This window comes from Moschus berezovskii, chromosome 9, assembly GCF_049115385.1.
Source record: "Moschus berezovskii isolate FMDL1 chromosome 9, NW_MosBer_1.0, whole genome shotgun sequence".
NCBI classification, from domain to species: domain Eukaryota; kingdom Metazoa; phylum Chordata; class Mammalia; order Artiodactyla; family Moschidae; genus Moschus; species Moschus berezovskii.
In genome coordinates, this window is record NC_142468.1 from 77,049,145 (window position 1) to 77,072,166 (window position 23,022).

The 23,022-nt window shown below is 37.2% G+C and overlaps 2 pseudogenes across 1 annotated transcript in view; both read left to right on the top strand.

Annotated features, from left to right (window-relative positions):
* Positions 1–257: 257 nt before the first annotated feature.
* Positions 258–1,192, top strand: LOC148776510 (olfactory receptor 11G2-like; annotated as a pseudogene).
* LOC148776511 (olfactory receptor 11G2-like) overlaps positions 345–23,022 on the top strand; it is a 57,042-nt pseudogene continuing 34,364 nt past the window's right edge. Inside the window, exons 1-3 of the transcript XR_016038238.1 lie at positions 345–484; positions 8,479–8,703; positions 13,567–14,893. The product of XR_016038238.1 is annotated as an olfactory receptor 11G2-like (transcript). The remainder of the gene's footprint in view (positions 485–8,478; positions 8,704–13,566; positions 14,894–23,022) is intronic.

A 23,022-nucleotide genomic window follows, 5' to 3' on the forward strand; every position in this document is an offset into this window, starting at 1 on the left:
CAAGATTTAAATGTTGAACATGTTTCCATATATTCCACAATAAGTAAATATCTCTATATATATTGATATTCATTAACTTGTGTTTTTATAATCCAACTGCTAAACTAGGACAGTAATTCAGGATTAGACTAAAACAGTAACTATTGATACATAAATGTCTATTTCATTCCCCAGAGTGGCTTCAATTGATATCTGGGTTCTCACCTGTCTTTATAATTATTCAATAATGTGATTTTGTTTTCACAGCTCGCAGACTCATGAAAATCTCCAACACCCCTAACACCTCCAGCACCATCACTGGCTTCATCCTCCTGGGCTTCCCTTGCCCCAGGGAGAGGCAGATTCTCCTCTTTGTGCTCTTCTCTGCTGTCTACCTCCTGACCCTCATGGGCAACGGTTCGATCATCTGTGCTGTGTGCTGGGATCAGAGACTCCACACCCCCATGTACATCCTGCTCGCCAACTTCTCCTTCCTGGAGATCTGGTATGTCACTTCCACTGTCCCCAACATGTTGGCCAACTTCCTCTCTGACAACAAGCTCATCTCCTTCTCTGGGTGCTTTCTCCAGTTCTACTTTTTCTTCTCCTTGGGTTCTACAGAATGTTTTTTCTTGGCTATTATGGCATTTGATCGATACCTTGCCATCTGCTGGCCTCTACATTACTCCACTCTCATGACTGGACGTCTCTGCACCAATCTTGTGATCAGCTGCTGGGCACTTGGTTTCCTCTGGTTCCCTGTCCCCATCATCATCATCTCCCAAATGTCCTTCTGTGGATCCAGGATCATTGACCACTTCCTGTGTGAACCAGGTCCCTTGTTGGCCCTCACCTGCACTAGAGTCCCTGTAATAGAGTTAACTAGCTCTACCTTAAGTTCTCTCCTCTTATTTATCCCTTTTCTCTTCATCATGGTGTCCTATGTTCTGTCCTACAAACTGTGCTGAAGGTCCCTTCAGCAGCTGGACGAAGAAAAGCTTTCTCCACCTGTGTGTCCCATCTGACTGTGGTTTCTCTTTTTAACGGATCAGTGATGGCCATGTATGTGAGCCCAACATCTGAACATGATGCTGGAATGCAGAAGATAGTGACTTTGTTTTATTCTGTAGTTACTCCACTCATTAATCCTGTAATATATAGTCTGAGAAACAAAGATATGAAACATGCTATGAAGAAATTATTAGGAACATAAAAGTAAGGGTCTTGATTTAAAATATTTGGGGGGACAGAAGCTGTTTTTAATTTCTTGGTTAAAAAGAAGACTAACTGACTTTAGGACTATAAGCCATCTCAAAGATGTACTGCATATCCCTAGTTTTGCAAATGATAGAGCCATAGATTGAAAAACTGAGTTTAGTTTGCTGGGAAATATAATTAAATATAAATTTCCTGCCAATCTAGAAAACCTCTCCACAGTGGTGGAAGAGAATAAAGCAGTTTTATTATTTATTATCTATGGGTGTGAAAGTGGGACCATAAAGAAAGCTGAGAGTAGAATTGATGCTTTTGAACTGTGGTGTCGGAGAAGACTCTTGAGAGTCCCTTGGACTGCAAAGAGATCAAACCAGTCAATCCTAAAGGAAATCAGTCCTGAATATTCATTGGCCGGACTGAAGCTCCAATACTTTGGCCACTTGATGTGAAGAACTGACCCATTGAAAAAAACCCTGATGCTGAGAAAGATTGAAGGCAGGAGGAGAAGAGGATGACAGAGGATGAGATGGTTGAATGGCATCACTGAGTCTATGGGCATGAGTTGGAGCAAATTCAGGGAGTTGGTGATGAACAGGGAAGCCTTGCATGCTTCAGTCCCTGGGGTCACAAAGAGTCAGACATGACTGAGCGACTGAACTGAACTCACTGATTATTGAATAAGCATTAAAGCAGGAGACTATGGACATCTCAGGCAACCCACTGAGAAATGGCAAAGACTGAAAGAAATTTTATCCTTTTATAGTCAAGCAAATACAACCCATTACATACAGGTTTTCAAGATTAAAAACTAATCCTCAAAAAGACTTGACCATTTTATCACACATAGTCAATTCATCCTAGGTTCACCTGGTAATTGGACTGGTCATCTGTTTTTGGTAATTGGCTTCACACAAAGAAGAAAAGACATTTCTATATAACAAGAGGTAGTTTTCAACTTGGAAATTAGGCCACCAATGTTATGCGCCTATCTTCCCACAGGAAATGGAAGATTGGGGCCTTTCTATCTTGATTATTACATTCCAGAGTCTTCCCAGGTCCTTGACAAAGACATTCCTAGGTCATAAATCTGGCAAGGGTGTTGAAAAACCTGTCAAGATTTAAAACTTTTAAATTTTACATTCATTTCAATGACAGAGAAACAAGTACAAGTTTTTTAAAGTAAGAGTTCTGAAAATAGGAAGAGGGGAAAGTTTCTTCCTCTATCTTCAGCATGGATACTTACACCTCTTTTTTTGTGTGTGTGTTTGCTCTTACAAATTGTACAATCCTGGGGCAAAACTTGTCTCCTATTACTCTTCCGACACCAGCAAACTCTTTACTTTTCTGGTCGTGCTTTTATTTCTGTCTTCTAAAACATCTAATCATGATAACATCAATTTTAATATTGTATATATCTTCAGATCAATATGAAAAATAGCATCAGCAAAATAAAAAGTCATAAATAAATGAAAAAAAGTAAATAACAAAGGAAAGGCTTTTAAATATCTAAAAAGACATTCTATTTTGTTCAGAATTAGAGAAGAACAAAGAAAGCTATAATAAATATATCTCTTTTCCCCCAAAATTGACAAAGATCAAAAATAATGTTGAGAAAAACAGCAATCTCTTCCCTTACTGGTAGAGCATAAATTGGTACAATATCTATGGAGGACATTTTGCCAAAATACTATCAGAATTTATTTTTTTTTAATTTATTTATTTTAATTGAAGACTAATTACTTTACAATATTGTATTGGTTTTGTCATACATTGACATGAATCTGCCCCGGGTGTACATATGTTCCCCATCTTGAACCCTCCTCCCCCCGCCCTCCCCATCCCATCCCTCTGGTTCATCCCAGTACACCAGCCTCAAACATCCTGTATCATGCATCGAACCTGGACTGGCGATTCATTTCACATACAATAATACACACGTTTCAATGCCATTCTCCCAAATCATCCCACCCTCGCCCTCTCCCACAAAAAACTGGAAATAGAACTGCCATACAACCCAGCAATCGCACTCCTGGGCATACACACCGAGGAAATAACTATCAGAATTTAAAGGGCATTCCCACTGACTCAGCAATTCCACTCTTAGGTATTTATCTGAGGAGTATACTCACAAATAAGAAAAATGACATGTGTACAAGAGAATATTGACTACTGTTTCTAATAGTAAAAGATTAGAACAATCCAAATCCCATTAATTAAGGACTAATTAGATAAATTATTGTATATACGTAGGGTGGAATATACTATATAACTGTTAAAAATGAAGATCTGTACATGTTCATATAAAAGTACCCTCAAAGTTAAAAAAAAGTGAGATGAAAGAGATCTGTCTTGGGCCATCTTTCATATGAAGAAAGATTACATAAATATCTACATATTTATGTTCATAAACACACTGTGTATCTCTGAAAGAAGAAACTAAGAACAGTGATGCTTTTGAGAAACAACTGGGTATCTAGGGACAAGGAGAGAAGGAAACATTTTCTCTGTACATACAAGCCTTTGTATATTTTAAATTTTTCCATATGCATGTATTTCATTTAAACAACATTTATTATTATCATCTAAAAATAAAATTTGAAACTATTTTACTATGAAATTGGAACCAAAGTAACATTTTTTCATAATTCTGTGATTCTTTGAGAAACTAAAAAGAAGACTGTTTCTCAGAGGAAAATTAAAAAAAAAAAAAAGAAACTGACAACCTCTTCATGTCATCTCACTAAAATTCTTTTGTTCAGCCAGAACAAAGTAAGAAATGTCTTCCTCTTCTGAGGACCTATGAGAGTAATAAACTATGAAAAAGTGAAAGCAGCTTTTTTAAAATAATTGTTGTATCATCTTCCTCCATAGTCACTTATTCACTAAAACAAACACATTCAATATGTTAGGCACTGAACTGGAAGGGACAAGCCATATACAGAAGCAAATAAGACACATTTCCTTCTCTTCTGGGGATCATGAACAAGTAGTAAATGAAGCAAGATGCTCTGTAAACAAGGGAATTTTAAGTTGCTATGGAAGCAGGTAAAGGAAGGCACGGATAAAAACCCATGAGTATGAAGGGGTAAGAAATCATGGCAAGTTCCGAAAAATGCATATACCCATTCCCAGACCACTATCTATTTACTAGTGTACTACAATATACAGAATAGAAGTATTCCTCAAATAGATGTCCATGTAGCATTTACCACCCATCATGACTTATAATTGGCCAAACCTATTAATATATTAATGAGCATCCTTAATCGAAATAAATACAATTTCAAGATGGAATATAATTCACAATTCATCACACAGATATAGATAGAAAAATGGCTGATTCATGCTGATGTTTGGTAGAAACCAAAGCAATACTATAAAGCAATTATCCTTCAATTAAAAATAAAGAAAGGCCCCAAAAAAGACAGAAATAAAGAAGCACATCATTGGGATATAGGTATTAAAATATAAAACTCAACCTTCAGATGCCATCACAGTACAAATATTACTGATATTTATTATTAGTATTTGTTTCCAGGGAACTCAACCTACAAGACCATGTCACTTAGAAAGAAAATAACACTTGAGTGCTTAAGTAAATCAATGAGCCAAAAAAGACACATCAACCTACCTCAGATCTTTCATGATAATGAAGTATTTCAGTGAGCGGCAGATGGCCAAGGACTGATCATTTTCCATGACAAAGTAGAACTGTGCAGTTGTTCTGGGGGAAAAAAGTAGAATCAAGTGATGCAACCGAAATAGGAAATGGTCTTGGCTTTCGAAAGCAAATTGTCCTATATGTTGGACTTAAAAGTTGTGAAGTAATTTTAAAAGTCACGATAGCTACACTAGCTAACTCTCAATGTGCCTAAAATGAACTTCCACTTTAGCCATTCAAGTAATGTACAGCCTCAAGCATACCATTCATATCTTCATTTTATAGATGAGGGAACTAAAGCCTAGATTGAATAAGTAAGGTGCCTGAACAGTTAATGAGTGTTGGAACCAACTATGACTCCAAAAACCATACTATAAAGTGTTATGCTATGGCACCTCTTAATGTTAGGTTATCACATGTGAGCTCCCGAGCTAAGCATTTTGTATACAATCTCTCTTTTAATCCTCATTACATTATATGAGCCATTACCATTTTACATGTTTTACAGAGTAGAAAACTAAGGCCTGGAGAGAATAGGTAACAATTTACCAGTAATACAGTTTAATAGTAACTAGGAAAGCAGGGATTCAATCAGGTCTCTCTGAGTCCAAACTCATATTCATCATCGCTATTTATTTGTCATAGCAGATTTACATATATTGTTTAAAAGCAGGAAAAATTCTCCATGTGCCTCTAAAGATGAAATAATATCCAACTATTATTGTTTGGGTAAATGGTTGATAAAATCTTAATGAATAAGTATAGCATACTATTATAAATACAATATGACACGTGCAGAAAAATTAAAATCTGGTCTTTAGAAAAAAATACAAAGGGAAGCATTTCAAAATATTTGAAATGGCAACGTTTGGGCAGTAATATGGAGGTTTTGGAAGTCTTTTTTTTTTTTTTCCCCAGTTGTGTGCTTTATTTTCAAATGTTTCAATACCAAGTACAGATAGTCCCCAACTTACTATTTAACCAGTTTTCAACTTTACAGCTGTGAGAAAATAATACACATTTGGTAAAAACCATACTTTGAATTTTTATATTTTTCTGGCCTGTTGATAAGTAGTATGATACTCTCTCACAATGCTAGGTTCAGCTCTGAGCCACAGCTTCCAGTCAGTCACATGATCATGAGGGTAAACAACCTATACACTTATACCATTCAGTACCCATGCAGCCATTCTGTTTATCATTTTCTGTACAGTACTCAATAAATCAACAATAATATTTATTATGAAAATTCAGCAATTTTATTATGAAATAAGCTTTATGTCAGATGACTTTAGCTCAAAAGTAAGCTAATACATGTTCTTGGAACATTTAAGGTAAACTAGGCTAAACTGTGATATTCGGTAAGTTAGGTGTAATAAATGCATTTTTAAGGCTCAAGAGGGAGGAGATATACGTATAATTATGGCTGATTCGTGTTGTTGTACTGCAGAAACCAACACAACATTGTAAACCATTTTCCTCCAATTAAAAAATTGAAAAATTTTAGAGCATTTATTTACTTATCATATTTTCAATTTTAAAGGTTTTATTAGGATGTAAACCTATTTCAGGTCAAGGAAGATATGTAATAGTATATAAAGAATACTTTGAATCTCCAGTAAGTTATTTTGTAAATAATGATAATGATAAATCTAGCTCAGTTTCCCAGTTTAAAAGAACTAGCATATCCTAAGGATGCTCGTCTATATAAAACCTCACTAACCATTTGTCCCTTATTTTTTCTAACAAAACTAATATTTGTAACTTCAAAACTGTATTTTGTTAATTTTCTCTGAATTAAATTAAGAGACAGCCACAAGGTACCCTGAGGGAATGGGAGCCGGAGTTGAAGATAGAAAAGTGAGCCCTTAGTATTGGACAGAAGGGAAGAGGTCCGTTAGCCCATCCAGCTTCTCATCAGTCAGTTTCACTGGTACCATGCAGAAGAGGGGAAGTTTCTCAACTTTGATGTATCAACTGATAATGTATAAAGGAAGGTGAAATCATGCATCAACTGATAATGTATAAAGGAAGGTGAAATCATGCTAGCAACATTTCAAACTGAAGACTGTTATCAATCATATGGCATACTTTCTAGTTTTGAATTAATATGTCCCTACCTGAAAAGAGTTGGCCACAGTTTACATTTCACTACTATTTAAATTGATATTTCTCATAAGTACAAATGAATTTCTAGAATAAATAGGTCTGCAAAATTTAATACAAATCACAATTTACAACCCTGTTTATTTATAAATATGGATAGATGCATACTTAAGTATATACATATAAACATATTTGAGAAGATATGGAAAATAATTCTAAAGAAATATCACAAAGTATAAACTGAAGAAGCTTTTGCATTTTACTTCAGTGAAAAGAGTCATACGAAATATGTTTTGGATACTAATGGACCTTTATATCTAAGACACAGTTCATTTCCTATCCCATGGTCAATGTTCTTTAGTGCTCCAAGTTCTTATCATTAATAATTGTATAAAATATCTGTGGCACTTTTTCGTATTTTTTCTTCTGAAATATTCATGTTAAATTCCCATGATAAATGAGGACAAGTTTTAATGTTCTTTGCATTTCTCTATTTTTCCAATTGTCATATTCATTCACAATCCAGAGGAGTGGCACATACATAGTAAATATTCAGTAATGGATTTCTGGGAGTCATATATTCAGTCAGGTGTAAGCCACAAAAGATATGCAGCAAAAAGCAGAATAAACTTTACTTGCTAATATGTTACTACTGCTGAAATAACTCCCTAAAACCTTTCTCTATATTTTTGCAATTTTTCTTCTTTTTGTTATCTTCTTTAGGACCCAGCTAAATCATAAGAAAAATTGTATTTTGTTTGCAGATGTTTAAAAAGACTAACTGCTTCCAAATAAGACCTTGAGAACCGGGGGCGGGAGGGGGGGAGAAAGGCACATTTGATAAATAAAAGTGAGCTGATTATTTTTATTGTTTTTTATTATCAAACAAAACTTCAGCTTTGCAGAAAAGTTGCAATAATAGTAACGTACAAAATGTCTATATGCCCTTCATCCGGATTTCAAATCATTAAAATTTTACCACAATTTCTTACAGTCTCTCTGTGTCCTTTTACATCTATTACCCTCTCTCTGTCCATATGTCTGACTGTCTCTCTATATATACCTATTAAGTATAAGCTGAAGACAACTTACCTAAATGATTTAGTGTGTATTTTCTAGAATTAAAAATATTTTCTCACATAACCTCGCATAATTATCAACGTTAAGAAATCTATGCTGCTATAATACCATTATGCACTATAAAGACCTTATTCTGTAATTTCCCAAATTATACTGCTCATATCTTTTATAGCAAAAGGTGAAGAGAGATTTTATTTTTCTGGCCCATGATCCAATCAAGTTTAGATATTGATCATTTTTTAAAATAAAATGAGCCTTTTTGTGTTAGTAAATTGCTGAAAACCTCAAAGTTCTAAAACAGACTTTTAAAAGCAAAGTCAATTCTTGGGAAAAAATTTTTATTCAAAATTAAATTTTCTTATTTGAAACTGTAAGTAACTCTTTCTAAATGATAAATGCTTATCAGAGTCAACACAAGATTTCTATTTTTTCTACAGAAAAAGGCCATGATAGTCTGGGGGAAAGAGTGATTGCACAGCTTCGTTACTCCCTAAAACCAGTCTCTGTCTGATAGCAAGACAAGCACCTGTCCCCAGCACCCACAGTTGACAACAACTTATCAGAAGACCAAAGAACAAACTCCAGCAAGACGAACACCTTGGCTTGGGTTTTGTTTGACAGAATCTCCCCTGATCATATGAGAAGTATTCTGAACAGATTTGGTGAGTGACTGATGAACCTGTCGACTGAATCTCTGGCCATCTCTAAGAGACTAAAACTAAGGAAAAGATATTACTTCCTCCATCACTGGGGAAAATAAAAGCAATAATGAAGGCACCACTGTCTCCAGAGGAGATAGGAAGTGAACAAGGGAATAACTAGCATAGACGTGTCTCCTGGCACAGTCCTTCTAGAGTAAATGATTCCTCAAGGAGGACGGGACAAGCTGTGCTTATCATCCATGGATCCTAAAGAACATACATTCACTGATCCCCATCCAATCTACTCTTTACACCTTCTCTCCCAGCTGGTTACTACAAAGACAACTGCTTCTACTCAGAAAAGTCTGTAAAAAACTGAGAAGCTTCAGTTGTGAATCCCTTTCTTACTTCAGGAAAGAAGGTAATTCAGTTTTTTTTTTTTTCAAAAACAATTTTAGGAATCTTTACTTAAAAACAAACTTATCTTAAAATGGAGTAACTTTGGTTTTATGAGCAGCGAGCAAACTACAGAAACAAAAATGCATTCAGTTCAGTTCAGTTCAGTCGCTCAGTCGTGTTCAACTCTCCGCGACCCCATGAATCACAGCACGCCAGGCCCCGTCACCAACTCCCGGAGTTCACTCAAACTCATGTCCACAGAGTCGGTGATGCCATCCAGCCATCTCATTCTCTGTCATCCCCTTCTCCTCCCGCCCCTAACCTTTCCTAGCATCAGAGTCTTTTCCAGTCAGCCAACTCGTCGCATGAGGTGGCCAAAGTATTGCAGTTTCAGCTTCAGCATCAGTCCTTCCAATGCATTTACAGGAGCATTAAGTTCTACATTAGGTCACAGCATCTAATCTGAAATCACACCCATAATATCATTTTTCAGGATATCTGGGAAATAGTTATTTCCCAGGATGTCTGAACCATAGCTACTCTATTTTGACTTTTAGTTGTAAAAAAAAAAAAAAATTTAATAGCTAAAGCAGATTTCACCATTAATGACGTCAGTGTTTTTCTAGGTACGAGAAGATGCAAGAATTGGAACTCATAAAACCTTTTTCTGAAAAGATCTAACTATCTGAAGGCCTGTTCTGTCAGTTTTTTGTTTTTTTCAGAGCACAGAGTGCCTCATTCCTGATTTTCACCCTGAACTTCTTTCAGGGGGTGTTGAAGGTCAGCAGCTTGCAATGGTCATGACGTAATCTTTATAGAGGCAGCTGGCAAGTACCAACTTCCAGTCAGCAGGGTCCCTTCATAGCCACATATCTGACCATGTGACACCATTTCATGGCCATCGTGTCTGCTAATTCAGTTTTTAGAAGAGAAAAATATTAAAATATAGATGGAGAATCTACATCTCTGGAGAAAAATGTCTCCTGTTAACTCCGCCACAGTTTTACCCAAAACATCTAATATTTACCACATGTCAGATATTGAGAAGCTACTTCCACCTTGTCAATTTATTATTCCATTCAATAGTTTTCATAACAACCCTCTGGGGAAGGTGTTATCATCTCCATCTGACATCTGAGGAAACTAAGAGTCAAAAAATAACTGGCTTATAGAATTTGTCACGACAATGCAATGTTTAGGTGTTGGAATTCAAATCCTGGGCTCTTGTATCCAAATTCAGTACAATTTCTAGCATAACATAATTGCCTGCCACTCATCAGTAGTGGATAAATACACTTTGCTTTGGGGCTTTTGAAAAAGTTTAAACAATAGGATATATATATATATATATATATATACACCCTATGTATATTGCTAGGCATTTTAAAACTATTCTTTCTGTAATCTTCAAAATGTCCTCTGAATTTGTATTCACTTCACCTTACAGAAAAGGACACCAAACCATGGAGAGGTTAATACTTGGTCTAGCATCCATGGCTATAATGTGGTGGAGGCAGGATTCAGACTCAGGTGGTCCAGTTCTGGAAGCTGTGCTTCTGAATGGAGTAGCCTGTCCAGGCCAGCAAGGCAAAGGAATGTGCTCACAGGGGAATCGTCCGGGCTGGCTGCTGAGAGAAGTCAGTGAGGATACCAGGACTCCACTCCACTGTAGAAAACAGAACTCTATTGTTTTCAGGCTTGGAATCTATTTCTTCCAAAATATGTTTTATGTATAGATATTGTTAAGGAAGCTTTTATTCTCTTCATTATAATGCATACATTTTCCAAAATTTCAATAATAACCAAACTTTATAATCAGAAAAATAATTTTGAAAAAAAGCAATTAATAAAACAATTAAAACTATTCTGTGCCACAATTTTAATAAAACAATGAACCCAACAGACAAGGTTCTTGCCCTCATTTGGCTGGCAAAGATACACACATAAGAAACAAAAGAATTTCAGACTTTGATAGGAATTTACAAACAAAAGAATGACAGAGATACTTACATAAGGTGTTCAGAAGAACAGAATAATTAGGCTGGAAAGTGAAAAATGGGCTCCAGATACATTTCCAGGCGAAGAGAACATTTAAAGCAAAGAACCCAGTCAGTAAAGAAGTTGTGTATTCCAGGATACAAAGAAAGCCTGTGTAAATGAAGAAGGGGGAATAGGAAGAGACAGATCAGAAAAGGGAAAAGGGAAGAAAATGGTAAAATAGGTGGAAGCCAGATCATTCAGGGGCCCATGGATCATAAAAGGGAACTTGGATTTTATTCTAGGTTGAGTTGTGGAATGTTTTTGCATAAGGAAATTGCATGATCTTATTTACACTCTTAAAAGGTCAGTCTGTCTGCTGTGTAGAGAACTGATTGTATAGAAGCAAAGGCAGGAAGCAGAGAAATCATTTGGGAGACCTTTGCAGTAATTTAGAGAAATAATATGGGTAACTTAAAACTATTAGGGTGCTGGGGAAAGAGAGAAGCAGATGCATCAGGGCTCAAGGCGTATTTTAGAAATAAACATAACTACAGCTGAACTGTGTACAAAGGATAGTAGAAAGAGAGATGTGCTATTAAAACATAATGAAAGTTTTAATTCAGCATTCACTTCAGCAAAGTGAATCAGCTATAGATATACATATATCCCTTTTTTTGGATTTCCTTCCCATTAGGTCACCACAGAGCACTGAGTAGAGTCCCCTATGCTATACAGTAGGTTCTCATTAGTTACCTAGTTTATCCATAGAAGTGTAATCTCTCAGTTCATCCCAACTCCTCCTTCCCCTTCTTGGTATCCATACATTTGTTTTCTATGTCTGTATCTCTATTTCTGCTTTGCAAATAAGTTCATTGGTATCATTTTTCTAGATTTCACATAAAATTGATATAATATTTGTTTTTATCTTTATGATTTACTTCACTATGTGCAACAGTCTCTAGATCCATCCATGTATCTGCAAATGGTACAATTTTGCTCCTTTTTATGGCTGAGTAATTTTCCATTGTACCACATCTTCTTTATCCATTCACCCATCAATGGACATTTAGGTTGCTTCCATGTCCTGGTTATTGTAAATAGTGCAGCAATGAACATTGAGGTGCAATGTATCTTTTTGAATTATGGTTTTCTCCTGGTATATGCCCAAGAGAGGGATTGCTGGGTCATACGGTAGCTCTAATTTTAGTTTTTTAAGGAACTTCCATACTGTTCTCGATAGTGACTATATCAATTTACATTCCCACCAACAGTGTAAGGGGGTTCCCTTTTCTCCACACCTTCTCCAGAATTTACTGTTTGTAGATTTTTCGATGATGATCATTCTGACTGGTGTAAGGGGATACCTCATTGTAGTTTTGATTTGCATTTCTGTAATAGTGAGCAATGTTGAGCATTTTTCATGTGTTGGTTGGCCATATGTATGTCCTCTTTGGAGAAATTTCTGTTTAAGTCTTCTCCCCATGTTTTGATTGGGTTGTATGTTTTTTGAAATCGAGCTGCATGAGCTGACAGATAAATTAACAAGCTGAGCAAAAGCATATAGAAGCTGGAACACATAATGCAGTCATCTTCTCCCCTCCCAATCTCACTCTAGCTGAAGCCAGCAAGGCATTGAGGTAATGCACATTAAGATAGAAATGGACAGAATCATGGGAGTTCTTATTGAACACATGAGTGAGTACCTGAGAACTTGACCTGAGAACCAAGTAATACTGATTTTGACCGAGAAGAATGGGTTCCAAAGTGCTGTGCACAGCACTGCATTTTTATCACAGAGAATAGACAGAACTCTTTCAACATGGTCATATTATTGATATATTAATTTTATTATTCAAGAAATCTATTTAGATGGCCTCTTTCTTGGTGCTATTTTTTCAGGAAATTTTCCCCATCAAAGTTGATTGATTTACTTATGAAATTGTCAGATAATGATACTAGAGAGAATGAATCAACAAGTTAGGTTGGAAGATAGCCAAATGTCAACTTTTAAATGGCATCAAAAGTCACACATGTTTTCCTGCTTCAAAATCACATGATCCAACAAGGTACCTGCCTACAAGCAGCTACATTAGGTGACAACTCAAGGAGTACATAGGAAATGCAGTTTTCCACTTATTATAAGGTAATTATAGAAACCCTTCTAAATGCAAGATCATGTACACCCCCAGTCATCACCATGACACTACTGTTTGACATAGCAATAACTTCAGCCTAACCTTAAGAAGCAGTTTGCCAAGAAGAACAATAACTCAATGTATTTAATTCAAAAGAAGAATTACACATTGCATTCTCCTACTGGGATAAGCTCCATGAGGTATGGGTTTTAATCTCTTGTGTTCATTGCTGTATCCCCAATATTTAAACGTAAACACTCAATTATAATGAATTAATAACAAGTAAATAAATCTCAGCTTCACGTTGGGACAAAGAAAATGAAGCTCCTCTGCTATTCCAGGGATATTCAGTAATTATGACCTTTCACAGCTTGCAGACTCATGAAAATCTCCAACACCCCCAACACCTCTAGCACCATCACTGGCTTCATCCTCCTGGGCTTCCCTTGCCCCAGGGAGGGGCAGATTCTCCTCTTTGTGCTCTTCTCTGCTGTCTACCTCCTGACCCTCATGGGCAACGGTTCGATCATCTGTGCTGTGTGCTGGGATCAGAGACTCCACACCCCCATGTACATCCTGCTGGCCAACTTCTCCTTCCTGGAGATCTGGTATGTCACCTCCACTGTCCCCAACATGTTGGCCAACTTCCTCTCTGACAACAAGCTCATCTCCTTCTCTGGGTGCTTTCTTCAGTTCTACTTTTTCTTCTCCTTGGGTTCTACAGAATGTTTTTTCTTGGCTATTATGGCATTTGATCGATACCTTGCCATCTGCTGGCCTCTACATTACTCCACTCTCATGACTGGACATCTCTGCACCAATCTTGTGATCAGCTGCTGGGCACTTGGTTTCCTCTGGTTCCCAGTCCCCATCATCATCATCTCCCAGATGTCCTTCTGTGGATCCAGGATCACTGACCACTTCCTGTGTGACCCAGGTCCTCTTCTAGCACTCACCTGTGCTAGAACCTCAGTAATGGAATTTTTTGGGCAGTCATAGGTTCTCTCCTCTTCTTTATTCCTTTCCTCTGCATCATGGGGTCCTATGCTCTGGTCTTGAGAGCTGTATTGAAAGTCCCTTCAGCAGCTGGACAAAGGAAAGCTTTCTCTACCTGTGGGTCTCATCTGACTGTGGTCTCACTCTTCTATGGCTCAGTGATGGTCATGTATCTGAGCCCAACATCTGAGCATGATGCTGGAATACAGAAGCTTGTGACTCTGTTTTATTCAGTGGGAACCCCACTCATTAATCCTGTGATCTATAGTCTGAGGAACAAAGATATAAAATATGCCCTGCAGAAATTTCTGGAAATACAAAAATAAGAAACTTGATCAAAAAACAAAAGGGGAAATCTTTGGGCAACTGGGCTATCTTTATACTTTTCCAGGTTAAAAAATCTTCCGTAAATAGCGAGTACCAACTCAATGTACATGAGTTGAGGAAACTCCAGGAGTTGGTGATAGACAGGGAGGCCTGGCATGCGGCAGTCCATGGGGTTGCAAAGAGTAGGACATGACTGAGTGACTGAACTGAAACTGAACACTTCGAGAATTGTTCATCCTATTGTTGAACCTATTCATCATGGCTATTCGTACTTTTCCCAAAATTTTAGGAGAAAGGACTCAGAGACTTTATCCAACTCCCTCATTCTGCAGATCAAGAAGCTGAAGAATGGAAAATTTGAGTGATTTGCTCTGGTAATAACTTTAAAATGTTTAGAAAAATCTTCTTTATACTTCTCATTCTATTCATAAAGAGAGAAATACATAATAAACTATAAGAAAATATTGAAGGGTTTGGCATTCTGGTGTACAACCATCAAATATTCTTTCATCTAAGAGGGAAAAGCATGCATTACTGATAAAAGTCTAAACTGGTGCAACTTCTACTTAGGCCATTGTAAACAATTTCAGAAAATTTAAAATTCACATATCCATTATCCCAGCAATTGTACTCACTCCTAGATACACAGTCTACACATATAATCATACATATGTGAAAAATGCATTTTTAGAAACCACTCAAATGCCTATTTATTGAGACATATTTCAATATGTATGACATTCATGCAATGGAATATGATGTAGCATTTCTTAAATGGGAGAATTTTAGATATACAGATATGGAACTACCTCCAACTTATATTTGTTATTAAGTGAATAAATGATACATAGCATGAAAGTTGTCATTTATTGATGAGATTATAAATTTGACCTTGTGGTTTAAAAAAAGGAATATCTTTCATAGGATAAATAAGAAACCTAACCATGGTTGCATTTGGCAAGAGGATGTCTTGAAGAAGGAAGAAAGACTTATTTTCACTCTTTGGTATCTTTGAAACAAAATTTTATAGATAATAATGATAGCTCTACTGCTAAGTTTTATGAGAACTGGAGCCTAAGAAACAGTCGCCCACAATTCCTGGGTTTCTTGGGGAATCTATGGCAAGGCACAGGCTGTTTCCAAGGCAAACAAAGGAGCCGGGATCCAAAAACCCACAAACATCATTTCATTCAGACTTCTTGGTTCTGGAGAGAAAATATGGGAAATTATTTTGTTCTCTGAAGATGTTTTCCAATTTCAAAATTGGGAAAGGAGTACGTCAAGGCTGTATATTGTCACCCTGCTTATATAACTTATGTGCAGAGTACATCATGCAAAATGCCAGGCTGGATGAAGCACAAGCTGAAATCAAGACTGCAGGGAGAAATATCAATAACCTCAGATATGCAGATGACACCACCCTTATGGCAGAAAGCTAAGAAGAACTAAAGAGCCTCTTGATGAAAGTGAAAGACAGCAGTGAAAAAGATTACTTAAAACTCAACATTCAAAGAAAGAAGATCATGGCATCTGGTCCCATCACTTCATGGGAAATAGATGGGGAAACAATGGAAATTTTGACAGACTATTTTGGGGGACTCCAAAATCACTGCAGATGGTGCAGCCATGAAATTAAAAGACACTTGCTCCTTGTAAGAAAAGCTATGACAAACCTAAACAGCATATTAGAAAGCAGAGACATTACTTCACCAACAAAAGTCCATCTAGTCAAGGCTATGGTTTTCCTAGTTGTCATGTATGGAAGTGAGAATTGGACCATAAGGAAGGCTGAGCGAAAAAGAATTGATTCTTTTGAACTGTGGTGTTGGAGAAGACTCTTGAGAGTCCCTTGGACTGCAAGGAGATCCAACCATTCAATTCAAAAGGAAATCACTCCTGAATATTCATTGGAAGGACTGATGCTGCAGCTGAAGCTCCAATACTTTGGCCACCTGATGCGAAGAACTAACTCATTTAAAAAGACCCTGATGCTGGGAAAGATTGAAGGCGGGAGAAGGGGATGACAGAGGATGAGATGGTTGGGTGGCATCACTGACTCAATGGACATGAGGCTGAGCAAGCTCCGGGAGATGCTGATGGACAGGAAATCTGGGCATGCTGCAGTCCGTGCGGTCGCAGAGTCAGACACAACTGAGCAACCAGCTGAAGATGTGCGGGAGGAAGTAAAGTTTGTTAAAGTGTTTACCTAGTCCCACCAGGTGGCTCTAATGGTAAAGAGCCCGCCTGCCAATGTAGGAGACCTGGGTTCAATCCCTGGCTGTGGAAGATCCTCTGGAGGAGGGCATGGCAACTCACTCCAGTATTCTTGCCTGGAGAATCCCATGGACAAAGGAGCCTGTCCCTGGTGGGTACAGTTCACAGGGTCGCAAAGAGTCGGACACAACTGAAACGACTTAGCATGCATGTAAAGTGTTAATTGGTCTAGTTTCAGGGCTATTACATTTGCATTCCTTATTGTTCACTAATTCATTAAAAGCATTTAGTGAATACTTGTAATACATCAAGTATATGTCTAGGAAATAAATCAGATAAGTCAGTAAGTCACATTTCAGTCCCTCAAGGAGTTGACAGTGTAGGATGAGAAAAAATTAAAACTGTGAGATGTGCTATGACCAAAAGAGAGATTAGTTGTTACAGGAGTCAACTGGGGAACAGTATATGCAAACAATAGAAAGGTAAGTGGTGAGATAGCAGGAGAATGAAGTATTTCACACAGATAACTATAGCTCATGGACTACAGGGCAAAGGTAAAGATCAGGTGTGTCCCTGATAGACATTCATAGAAAGGGTCTCTGAATCTCTTAAAGAAAACCTGTCTCATGGTTTACAGTTTACTGCTACTACAAGCAAAAGAAATCTGACTGTATTATATGACAAAATAATTATTTTATCATATAAAATATGATATAATAATGGTATATTATATGGTTTCCCTGAGGGTAGGAAGCAAGGAAGCTGAAAATTGTTTCAGCTCTTTGCACAGCAACTTACATTCAGCATTTTATCTCAAATGCATTTGTAACATAGTAATTGTTTGATAATAAATATTCTAATTCTCTTTCTTATTTACATAATACTTGTTTATTTTAAACATTTTTAATGTATTTTTTAATTGAAGGATAATTTCTTTACAGAATTTTCTTGTTTTCTGTCAAACCTCAACATGAATCAGTCATAGGTATACATATATCCTCTTCCCTTTAAACTCCCTCCCATCTCCTGCCCCATCTCACCCCTCTAGGTTGACACAGAGCCCCTGTTTGAGTTTCCTGAGTCATTCAGCAAATTCCCATTGGCTATTTATTTTACTTACGGTAATGTAAGTTTCCATGTTACTCTTTCCACGCATCTCACCCTCTCCTCCCCTCTCCCCATGTTCATAAGCCTATTCTCTATGTCTGCTTCTCCACTGCTGCCCTGTAAACAAACTCTTCAGTACCATTTTTTTAGATTCTGTATATATGTGTTCAGTTCTCTTTATGGCTCACTTCAGTCTGCATCATAGGTTCTAAGTTCATCCACCTCATCAGAACTGACACATTTGAGTTCCTTTTTATGGCTGAGTAATATTCCATTGTATATACGTACCACAACTTCATCCATTCAACTGTCAGTGGACATCTAGGTTGCTTCCATGTTCTAGCTATCATAAATAGTGCTGCAATGAGCAGCACTGTTTACTACATATGGGATACATGTGTCTTTTCAATTTTGGTTTCCTTAGGGTATATGCCTAGGAGTAGGGTTGCTGGGTCATATGGTGGTTTTATTTCTAGTTTTTAGAGGAATCTCCATACTGTCTTCCACAGTGGTTGTATCAGTTTAAATTCCCACCAACAGTGCAAGAGCATTCCCTTTTCTCCACATCCTCTCCAGCACTTATGGCATTTTAAACATTTTTTAAATAGTAAAGTATAAATGTATTTCAGTCACCTCAATTCCACTGTCCAGGGTTCCATATCATTACATTTTAGTTATTCATCTCTTTAGATGTATTTATGTGCATATGTATAATATAGATAGAGTATAAAATTTACATTAATGCATATGATTTACATACATATGATTGTAAACATACACACATATAATTTTACATATATGATCACAACAGACAAGCTGTCTCTCTGCACACCATCTTCATTTTTTCTTAATTTTTAAAAATTAATTAATTTATTTTTATTGGAGGCTAATTACAATATTGTAGAGGTTTTTGCCATATATTGACATGGATCAGCCATGGGTATACATGGGTGTACATGTACATGATCTTTTCCTCTCTTGTTACCTTTATTCTTTCCCTACTTCTGTCCACAATTACCTCACAACTAGTTAAATAATCAATATGAATAATCTAATGTGTATCCTTCCATATTAATCTTAATGCACATGTAATTGTATGCTTATACACACAATCACATGACTCTTTGTGACCCCCATGGACTGTAGCTTGCCAGGCTCCTCTGTCCATGGGGATTCTCCTTGCAAGAATACTGGAGTGGGTTGCCATGCCCTCCTCCAGGGTATCTTCCCAATTCAGGGATCCAACCCAGGTCTGCCACATTGCGTGCAGGTTCTTTACCATCTGAGCCACCAGGGAAGCCCTTATTCTAAACTCCTTATACCTTTATTTTTAGGATAAATTTATAGGAATGTATTGATATTTTTGGATCAAAGATCAGTACACTTAATATTTAGATATTGTTAGATTGCTTTCACTCAAGGCTATGCACAATGATGTTTCCACTATAAGTACCCATTCACCCTTAGGAGCTAATAAAATTACTTTAAATTTTGCCAGTTTGGTGGGTTAAAAGAGACAGTCCACTTCTTTTACTAGTGATAGTTGAGCATTTTTTTCCTTATGACATTGGCCAGTGGATTTTCTCTATTTTTTGCTTGTTAACATCTTTATCCATTTTTAATTTTTCACATTTTGCTCAAAAAAATATTTTATTTTAGATATTAACACTTTACCTGTCAAACGCATTGCACATATTTTTCTCTACCATTTCATTTTGTGCTTATGGTATCTTTACTAAAATTTTATTACACATACTGAATATTTTTCCTTGTACTAATAACTAGACATTTATAAAGAATAAAAATAAGTCAATTTGGATTGTCAAAAGAGGTTATTTTCCCATACAACAGAAAAAACTGGCCTTAGCTACAGGGCTATCCAAAGACAATTCATGAGCTCTGATTAATTCTCATTCCACAAAGATCTGTAAGATCCAGATTACTGTTGAGTAGGTTAGAGATTACAGGGTTTGAGACTTATTTTACTACAGAATATACCAATATCATGATGTGATTATTGTCTGCATTTTAACTGAACTCCTAGAAGTAGAACTTAAGGAATGAAATATGTAATTTATGACTGGACTGAGAGTACAGGACAGAACATCGGTGGGTCCATGTCACAAAGAAAGTGATAAATAATGTCAGGGAGAAATGAAAACTAAGCACATAAGGACATGAATGAGCAAACACAAGAATACTGGAATACGCAGAGCCACCCATGCTGGGATAGTGCAGCAGATGTTCAGGAACGAGTCATTAGCATAGAAAGAGAGCCAGTACCACTCAGTTGTGTGTAAGGAAATGAAGCAGAAGTGAGAAAAGAAGCCAGAGAAGGACAGAGTGTTGGATTGAATATTGATAAATATGTTGTGAACTGTGCAGGCAACACACAAGAATGCAGTCATTGCCCCAACAACTCATCGACTCAGGCTCAAAGAGCAATGGACCCAAACACCCATGATCTAGATTTGAATTCTAGTTTTGTCTTTTACTAGCTGTGCATTGTCAAAAAGTGATTAAAATCCTCTGAGCCTCAGCCCCCTCTATGTAAAAAGTAAAATTAAATCTAACATTTCTAAAATCCACAAGCTATTCTAATTACTGTTAAATCCTAAACAATCAGCATTTATTTTTATAAAGATTATTCTATATTTTTGCTTAGGGAGGGAATGAAGGAGAAGTTACACCAGAGGGGTTTATGGGCAGTCTTTAACTCAAAATTCAACAAATCTAAAAAGGGAGTGTTTTACTTATTAAGCTCATTTACTCATTAAACTTATTTACTTATTATTTATAAATTAACTTCCTTTGAATCATTGGATGGAGATAAAGTGATAAACAAAAGATAGGACTACCAACAGGCAATCCAAAGCTTCCTCAAATAATTAAAACTACAAGTACCATATGATCCAAGAATCCCTCTTCTGACTACTTATCCAAAGAAATTGGAATCAATACCTTGAAGAGACATCTGCACTACCGTGTTCATTGTAGCTCTGTTCTCAATAGCTAAGATATGAAAACAACTTAAATGTCCATCAACAGATGTATGCAAAAAGAAAATATATATAAATATATATTATGTATGTATGTTTGGAAGAAGGCAGGCTTCCCTGGTAGCTCAGCTGGTAAATAATCCAACTGCAATGCAGAAGACCCCCGTTCCATTCCTGGATTGGGAAGATCCCCTGCAGAAGGTATAAGCTACCCACTTCAGTATTCTTGGGCTTCCCTGGTGGCTCACACAGTAAAGAATCTGCCTGCAATGAGGGAGACCTGGATTCGATCCCTGGATTGGGAAGATCCCCTGGGGGAGAGCATGGCAACCCTCTCCAGTATTCTGGCTTGGAGAATCCCCATGGACAGAGGAGCCTGATGGGCTACAGTCCATGGGGTCACAAAGATTAGGATACTGAGCAACTAAGCACACAGCATGGAAAGTGGAAGTGAAAGTCTCTCAGTCGTGTCCAACTCTTTGCCACATCATGGACCATACAGTTCATGAAATTTTCCAGGCCAGAATACTAGAGTGGGTAGCCTTTCCCTTCTCCAGGGGATCTTCCCAACCCAGGGATTGAACCCAGGTCTCCCACATTGCAGGCAGATTCCTTACCAGTTGAGCCACAAGGGAAGCCCGCAGAGCATGGAAGAAGGCACGAGAAGAGGGGAGACAGTGAGGCAGTGAGGAAAAAGAGAAAGAGGGACAGGGAGGGAGGAAGAGAACAAGAGGGGGAAGGAGGGAAACAGGGAAAGGGAAAGGGAAGGGGAAAGGGGAAAAAAGAATGAAGAAAACGAGAAAAAGATTTACTCAAACCAACCGTGTGTGTGTGTGCTCAGTAGTGTCCAACTCTTTGCAACCCCATGGAGTATAGCCCGCCAGGCTCCTCCAACCAACCATAATCGGATTTAAAACCAGAAAATGATGATGGGTAACATGACACCAGACAGGAGTATGAAAAAAATAGTGGTATCATTCTGTAATTGTTTACAGTATTGAATTAACCAGGGTACAGACATTCTAGGAAAATGGTCTATAACAACATGACTTGAAAGCGCTTCAGAAACCAAATGGCTTGGCTACAGAATGAAGTAATCTCTACTGCACATGCTCTACAAGAAAATGGTTCTATACTTCAGACATCCGCCACTGAGTCATACAGCAATCTTTTGGGCTCTCTAAGAGGCAACAGCATTATGCTCACAGGGGTTTGTTAATCAAGCTGTGTCTTCAGTGGAATACTATCTTCTGAAACTTCTCTTATAAGAAAGCTTATTGCTAATAACCAATTAAGAGAAAAGAATCAGTGACCTGTCACATGAATCCATTATTCCTTTACCTGGAAAATCTACGTGCATGCTCCATCTTCCACAGTAAAAAGGCCTGACTGCAGATAGGTGGTGTTTTGATGAGAGTACTCTTTTTTTTTAGATTAATTTTAGGATCTAATTTTTTTAATTGAGGCAAAATTCATTTAACTTATAATCAGCCATCTTAAAGTATACAATTTAGTGGCACTTAGTGCATTCACAGTATGGTGCAGTCACCACTCTTCTGTAATTTCAAAGCTTGTTCATAACCCCAGAATAACACCTTATATCCGTTACAGTAGGTCACTTCCCATTCTCACCCCCCTACATTACCTGGCAGCCACTGATCTGCTCCCTGTCTCTATGGCTTTGCCTACTCTGGACGGCCCATATGAAGAAATCATACAACATGTGACTTTCTGTGACTGCCTTCTTTTACTAAGCCTAAAGTTCTCAAAGTCGCCCAAGTTGTAGCATATTTCAGTACATCATTCCTTTTTGTGACTGAGTTAAACATTTTTTTTATAATGATTAATCTGTTTGATGATAGTACTCTTAAAGGAACCATTATAACAAATAGCACCCACCTGACAATATAAATATTTAAGCTGTTAAAAAGCTTAATGGAAAAAAAATTTTAATTTGTTTGAAACTGGATACAAACTTGATTATCTAAAAGTGTCACAAATGGTGGCTAGACCAAATATACCAGCCCCTATGTCTTTCTTGGTCTCCCCAAAAATAAATCCTGAGACAAAGATTCAAATGCAGAGTTCATTTAGGTAATGAAGGGAAGACTGATAGAGAAAAGCCAAATAAGGAAGAGAAGGCTTCCAACAAAGGGTAAATAGTCAAAGCAACTCCCATTGGG